Below are 7,790 nucleotides of genomic sequence, written 5' to 3' on the forward strand. Positions count from 1 at the left end.
TGAAAGTACTGGGTTAGGTGCGCAACTGTGTGCAACTGTGGCTTATCAACATAGAAGCTAATTTAAAAACATGTACTTCTAAATCTAAATTGACAAGTCAAATAAAATATATTTATATTATTATTGTTATATATCACTAAATACATTAATTACACCAACAAAAAAAAACAGCACTCCAATTTCTTTTTAGCATCACTTTCTAATACTTTATGGTATTTTTGCATCATTTTTGGGGCTTCCATTGTATGCAAAAAAAAAAAGTATGTGTTCCATTGAAGAATGATAATCATGAATTTGGAACAGTATAACTTATATACTATTATAGAATTTATTCATATTTTTTATTAGTTTTTATATTTTTAAATTTTCAGTTATAGTTTTAGTTTAAGTTTACCTAATTTTGTGCTTTTGTCATTTTTTGTTTTTGTTATTTCTATATAGCTTGAATACATTTCTATGTCAGTATTTGTCATTTTTAGTATTTAGACATTTCGGTATTCAGTTTTAGAAATTTAAATCAAAACGTTAAAAAAAACTTGTCTTGGCAACTAACTAAAATAAGCAGAAAAAAATTCATCTAAGATTTATAATTGATTAAATTTCAGCTTTATTTCAATTACCGAAAACTATTTTTAATAGTTATATAGTTAATAATAAAAACACTGATTTAGAATGACACAGTGGTAAAGGTGAGGTCACACTAGACTTTTCGTTCCATTGACTTGCATTGATACGAATGCGAAATGCGTCAGACCGCAAAGGCAATCTCATGCAAAAAGTTTTGAATTTCACTGCGTCCAAAGTTCATGTTTGGTTAACTCTGACCTGGTGAACGCCAATAGAAATTGTATAGGCCTATGTCACGATGTAAAATCTTGGCTGAATTCAAATAATGATATTTTTTGCAGTAAAGTTAAAGGGATACTTCACCGATTAGCATTAAGCTTTGTATCAGTAGAAACCCCGTAGTATTTTCGAATGAACGTGCTTCCCTCCCTCAAGTCCCCCTGAGTCGAGAGATTTGTGTATTGTGTGTCTGGGAAAAAAAAAAAACGTCATTTTGCGTCTTCGGAGGCTTTTTTGGCCAGAGGTTAGAGACTACAGCCAGTAGTAGGAGCTAGTTCTGCATGTTTTCAACCCGCCCATAGGGAGTGGGATCTCACGATAAAACGGCGTCTTTTCAGTTTAGAGTCAACTAGTAGCCTAGTTGTATCATTTCTTCCGATACTGCCCTCTGTAACCGGTAGGCGTGGCTTGGGAATGACCTCGTAGGGCAGTGAAGCAAGTGCATTCTGGGAGTTGTTGTCTTTCATCCACATGAGCCAAAAATACATTTTCTGGCTTTTCTCAGTCTAGAAGGCACCAACTTCTGAAATAATTTCACATTTCTACTACATAAATGACCCAATTTAAATACACATTCATCTTTCCAGTGGTGATATATCCCTTTAAGTAAATTGTAGATTTTTACATTTTGAATGTATTACTATTTTGTTATACGCTGAATTCATGTTTATAAAAAACATGCTGCAGAGCGTGACGTCATATCATGACCATTGCAGTGTCTGAAGTCTAGTGTGACGCGGCTTAAAGGGATAGTTCACCCAAACATTTTTATTTGCTGTTAATTTACTCACCCTCAGGCCATCCAATATGTAGAAGACTTTTTTTCTTCAGTAGCTTATAGGCTAAAAGTAAATAAGATTTTTAGCTGAAATTTAACAGCGGTCATCTGTGATTCATAATGGAAGTCAATGGGTGCTGGCACTTTTGAGATTCAAAAAAACATATACAGGCAAAACAAAATTAATACCCGTGACGAAATGATCGATCTGTGCAAGAAACTAAACATTATTTACAACATTATTACCTGTAATCCACATGACGGCGGAACTGGGTGAACTGTCCCTTTAAGAAGCCTGGTGGGGAGCCCAGCAGCATAGCAGCCCATGCTAAATAAAATAATAAAAACTAGCAACCGCCACACAACATATGCTGGTTAGCATCTGAGTGTTTTTCAGCAGGGACTTCACACGGGTTGCTGGAGAACATTGGGATCTGTGGTTTGGCTCTGTTTCTTATTACCTGCAGGGCTGCAGCAGCTAGCTAAACGACCGGTGAGAAAATAGCTGCTGGTCGATTTAATTTTTCAACCGCCATCCATCTGTCATTGATGGTTATGCATCTAGTCAATATTAGCTAGTGTGGTGAGGCCTGTCGCTAATTAGCTGGTCAAATGGATAGAGGTCCGGTGCAGTCCGCGCGGCTCAAAGGGCGCCATCAGCCGCAGCCATCAATAATGAAAGAGGCTGTGTGTAATAGCTAGTCATAAATATTTTAGCGTGTGCTTTGCCGAGACCTCCTATCGCCATTGAGGTGCTGCCCAAGCCAGTGGAGCGGGTTTTAGTGCAACTTCATTAGCCCTGATGCTTCACTGTGAATGCTGATGGTTTGTCGATGTGTTTTGATGTGGGAATGTGAGAAGCTTTCAATACCAAGTTAAGAATGGTCATTAAAAGAGGTGCTAGTTTAAGCTTAATTGGCAATGATGTCATTTTGAAATGGCTATTCTATAGCAGACTAATGTACATGTGTACATAGTCTCACAAATAATATGGATTTTTGACCAGTGTTATAAAACGCATACTATAGTTTAAATTATACAAGATGTTTTTTTCATGTATACCAATCAGAAGGAAAAAAATCACATTGTATTGATTGGTTGGTGTATTTAGCTAACGTTACCAAAGGCTAATGTGCATAAGTGTGCTAACTACTGACTTAGCACAATTTGTACTTTTAATCGCTAAAATTACTTGGACCCTGACTGTTTTTTTTTATAAATATGAACTGTGGCATGTATAAATATGCATTATAAGTTCAAATCTGTGCATACACATCTTTTATAAATGAGGACTCTTAACTCTGTAGCCTGAGTCTGAACAAAATGAACAAATATTTTGCGGCGGTAGAGTGGGCGGCATTTACAAGGCAGAGTAAACTGAGTTAAATCTAAAACTATTCAGCTGCGCACAATTTCAAGATAATTTGCGATTTATAAAATTCACATTTGGAAGAGAGGCTTTTTTTGTGCATATGTTCGTTCTCTGAATCACGCACATTTGAGAAATGATCGCGAGATCAAATGTAGGACGGTTTATACACAACATTTTATAAATGAGGCGCTCTCATGAACGGCATGGCATGAAAAGTTGCGATAGTCTTTTCTTTCCTAGAGCTTATTCACAGCAGCGACATCTTTGATTTTCAACGTGAATGAGAGCGAGGCTGTGAGGGATAGACGTGCGCATCTCTTCAGTGTGTTGTACTGTTATTTAATGTCTTTTTGGATTGTTCTGCTTAAAAAAAAACTGCAAAAAAAATGTTTCCAAGAAATTTCAGTAGATAAAAAAACTCCTGGCAACATGAGGTGTGGAAAATGATAAGTGATCTAGGAGCTTTATATAGCTTTTTACAGAAAATACGGTAAGTCTATCCCTCACAGCCTCGCTTTCATACCTGCCATGGCGCTGCTCTGAATAAGGTCTATTGTGACGTATATCTGAGTGTAACGGCTCTCGAACAAGAAAAAATGTAGGATGGGACTTGATTTTGTCTATTGGCCTAAGAGAAGAGACGCCGCTGCAAGAGGGAGGGGAAGTTATTTCGATTATAGATTACGAGGGAACATGAATTTAAAAAAAGATAATGTGCGCATAGACAAATCATAATTATCATTTACAATTTTATTTTACATTTTTACATTTTAATGAGCAATTATAGACCATTTGCAGGTCTTCAATGACCACCAGAAAACCACTGGCATAGAACATGCATTCAAATGATGTTTATATCAAAGTATACCGTAATAAAACCGTAACAAGATACAGAAGCTTTGATCAATAATTTGGTTTTATCTGGCGTTCACCTTGATGGTGTTCCTCCAGCGATGCCAAGGGTGAAGAGATGGGCACCGCTGTCATCCGCAAGCCTCGAGCAGACGGCCTAATCCTGGATACTCTGACAGCGGCTAGTCACCGCTTCCCCCGAGGCTACTTACAGAACTAAAGCCTCAAAAAGCTGTCCACACAGGGTACCTGTCAGACGGAGAGAGAGGGGGAGGAAACGATGAGGAGATGTGAGAGTTGAACGTGTGAAGGCTGGAGAGACGAAAGCGGAACGATCAGCGTGGCTAACACAGAAGAGAACAATAAGGGAGGGAATAATGAAGAAATGATGAAATAATAACTGGAGAAGGGACTTCACATGACACAAGGCCGAACAAAGAGAGCACAGTAATCAGACTTTGCGAAAACAGAAGTGAGGTTCTGATCGACAGAGCAAGAGATTAAAGGAGGAATAGAGATGGAGATATAAGTCAGAACAGCTGTGTGTTACTAAGGGAGGGAGGTGTGCAGGAAGAGTGGAATTTCTAAAGACTGTTTTTTAGGAAAAATGGTGGGGGAGAGAAAACGCCAGAGTGAAATCACCCTCCATCTGTCAAAGTAGAGTTATTTATAGAATGATGGCCTGTTCACCTGATCTATCTGTTACTTTCCTCACTTTCTATCTCACTCCCCCTCTTTCTCTTCATGTAAAGGCCAATTTCTTTCAGGTTTAAGGAATAAGTTTCATTACAAGGTAAAGGAAGTGTAATTTCTGCAGTATTAGCATCACCAAAAGTAAGTGCAAAAAAAAAAGAATTAATTATAAATTATATAAAATGAAATAAAAAAATTACTGGAATTAAGAATTATTATGGCAAGGCATTACCAGAAGTTTTACCTTGAATAGTCAATTTAGACATGTTTGTGATTAAATAAACTAAAAATATGAGCTGCAGAGCACATTTATCCTTTTAACACTCCAACACTTAATCAAAGCATTATATGGACTAGTGTCTGTGAATATTAAACGCAAAGAAAGAATATTATTTGAAGTCTGCACGCACATGCTGACGCTCGAGTGACATTCATGGTGTTTTCAGCGTCTGCAGTCTCATTATTTGTGAAGGACATGAACACATGAGCTGTTTCTCAATTCCAAGAACGCAAAGAATGGGACACAGAACACATCTTTGTGAGAATTGAGATGCGTTGTGATCTTCTTGGAAGCTTGTTTTTACCACTGAATAAAAAAGGTAATTTATCTCGCAATTCTGACTTTTATCCTCAGAATTTTATGATATAAACTCGCAATTGCGAGTTATAAAGTCAGAATTGTGATATAAAATCACAATCACATAATTCCAATACTCAAGAACGCAAGTACTGTTCTAGATATCAATGCATCCTCAATATCTAGAACACATCCAGATACTTTTTATGCGTCCCCTTTGTGTTCTTGAGTATTAGAGTATTAGAATTGTACTAGTTGATGATGACGTAGTGCTAGAACACAAGGACGCAAGATTCCTTAAGAATGCATTCTGAGAAACAGCCATGAACTCAATGCAACTCAAAAGATTTTCACTACAACCCTCAAAAATAAAAGTTTGGTTTAACTTGAAATTATGACAGAATTATATTGTACTGTACGCCTGATTACAGTCACTGCTTTTGTAATGCAGCTTCATTTTCACTGAAATTATAGTTGAACATTAGTTGATCAAGACTGGGCTGTTTTATTACTTATCAAAGTAATAATAATAATACAACTTATTATAATTTTATTTTTAAGGAATATCACAACATCACACAATTTTTCGTCAGTGTTTTAATAGTGCAACGCAGCACTTTGTCAAAAAATAAAAGGAATTGTTAAAAATTGTAAACGATTAATAACATTTTTAAAGTTTTATGTATTTATTTGATACAATAGTTTTTGATAATACATTTGTACTAAAACGTTAAATACATAATTTTACAACAGAACTTATGAAAAAATATACACTCGCCTAAAGGATTATTAGGAACACCTGTTCAATTTCTCATTAATGCAATTATCTAATCAACCAATCACATGGCAGTTGCTTCAATGCATTTAGGGGTGTGGTCCTGATCAAGACAATCTCCTGAACTCCAAACTGAATGTCAGAATGGGACAGAAAGGTGATTTAAGCAATTTTGAGTGTGGCATGGTTGTTGGTGCCAGACGGGCCGGTCTGAGTATTTCACAATCTGCTCAGTTACTGATTTTCACGCACAACCATTTCTAGGGTTCACAAAGAATGGTGTGAAAAGGGAAAAACATCCAGTATGCGGCAGTCCTGTGGGCTAAAATGCCTTGTTGATGCTAGAGGTCCGAGGAGAATCGGCCGACTGATTCAAGCTGATAGAAGAGCAACTTTGACTGAAATAACCACTCGTTACAACCGAGGTATGCAGCAAAGCATTTGTGAAGCCACAACACGCACAACCTTGAGGCGGATGGGCTACAACAGCAGAAGACCCCACCGGGTACCACTCATCTCCACTACAAATAGGAAAAAGAGGCTACAATTTGCACAAGCTCACCAAAATTGGACAGTTGAAGACTGGAAAAATGTTGTCTGGTCTGATGAGTCTCGATTTCTGTTGAGACATTCAGATGGTAGAGTCAGAATTTGGTGTAAACAGAATGAGAACATGGATCCATCATGCCTTGTTACCACTGTGCAGGCTGGTGGTGGTGGTGTAATGGTGTGGGGGATGTTTTCTTGGCACACTTTAGGCCCCTTAGTGCCAATTGGGCATCGTTTAAATGCCACGGCCTACCTGAGCATTGTTTCTGACCATGTCCATCCCTTTATGACCACCATGTACCCATCCTCTGATGGCTACTTCCAGCAGGATAATGCACCATGTCACAAAGCTCGAATCATTTCAAATTGGTTTCTTGAACATGACAATGAGTTCACTGTACTAAAATGGCCCCCACAGTCACCAGATCTCAACCCAATAGAGCATCTTTGGGATGTGGTGGAGTGCCCTGGATGTGCATCCCACAAATCTCCATCAACTGCAAGATGCTATCCTATCAATATGGGCCAACATTTCTAAAGAATGCTTTCAGCACCTTGTTGAATCAATGCCACGTAGAATTAAGGCAGTTCTGAAGGTGAAAGGGGGTCAAACACAGTATTAGTATGGTGTTCCTAATAATCCTTTAGGTGAGTGTATATTGTTACAATTTGAATACATTAAATTGTGAAAGATTTATATAGTCATTTGTTTAGACATCCTGATTATTCATATTTAACTAAACCATTAAAACAGAAGAAACCAAAATATTTAAAAAAAGGATTCGGGGGGAAATGGATTTCATAGGGCTGTACACAAGCATTAGTCTTGGCATCTTACTTTGTGTGAGTCACTATTCAGACTGTCAACATAGTATACACTTGTTTTCTGTCAGAAGCGTTGAGCATCATGAGAAAGCAGAGGACTTTTTCCTGGTTCTATGTTCTTCTCAATGTTCTTCCTGTCTCATTAGACTTGTAATTCATCCAGTATCACTGAACTACATGACTCACTAGGCTCGACTGCCCTGACGGTCTGTTATGAGTGCCTCTCCTTTTTTCCCCGACAGCAGCAGGAAGAGTGTGGTAAACAAACGCAGAGCACTTCTCTGGCCCTCAGTGGCCCCTCACGCTCCCACACCATCTGGGTTGAGCTGTAGAGGCAGTGGTGGAGGCTTCCAGTGTGGGAAGATCATGTGCTTATGGGTCCATTAGTGCTCATTCTCATATATAGTTCATGTCCATGTATTGTTGATGGAAACATCTAGCTCTTGCATTCATTTGAGAGCTTACCAAATTCAGTGTCACTGGTCCACTCACACCCTGACTGCATAGTTGGGCATCTGCATGC

This window comes from Leuciscus leuciscus, assembly GCF_965113295.1.
Source record: "Leuciscus leuciscus genome assembly, chromosome: 18".
NCBI lineage: Eukaryota > Metazoa > Chordata > Actinopteri > Cypriniformes > Leuciscidae > Leuciscus > Leuciscus leuciscus.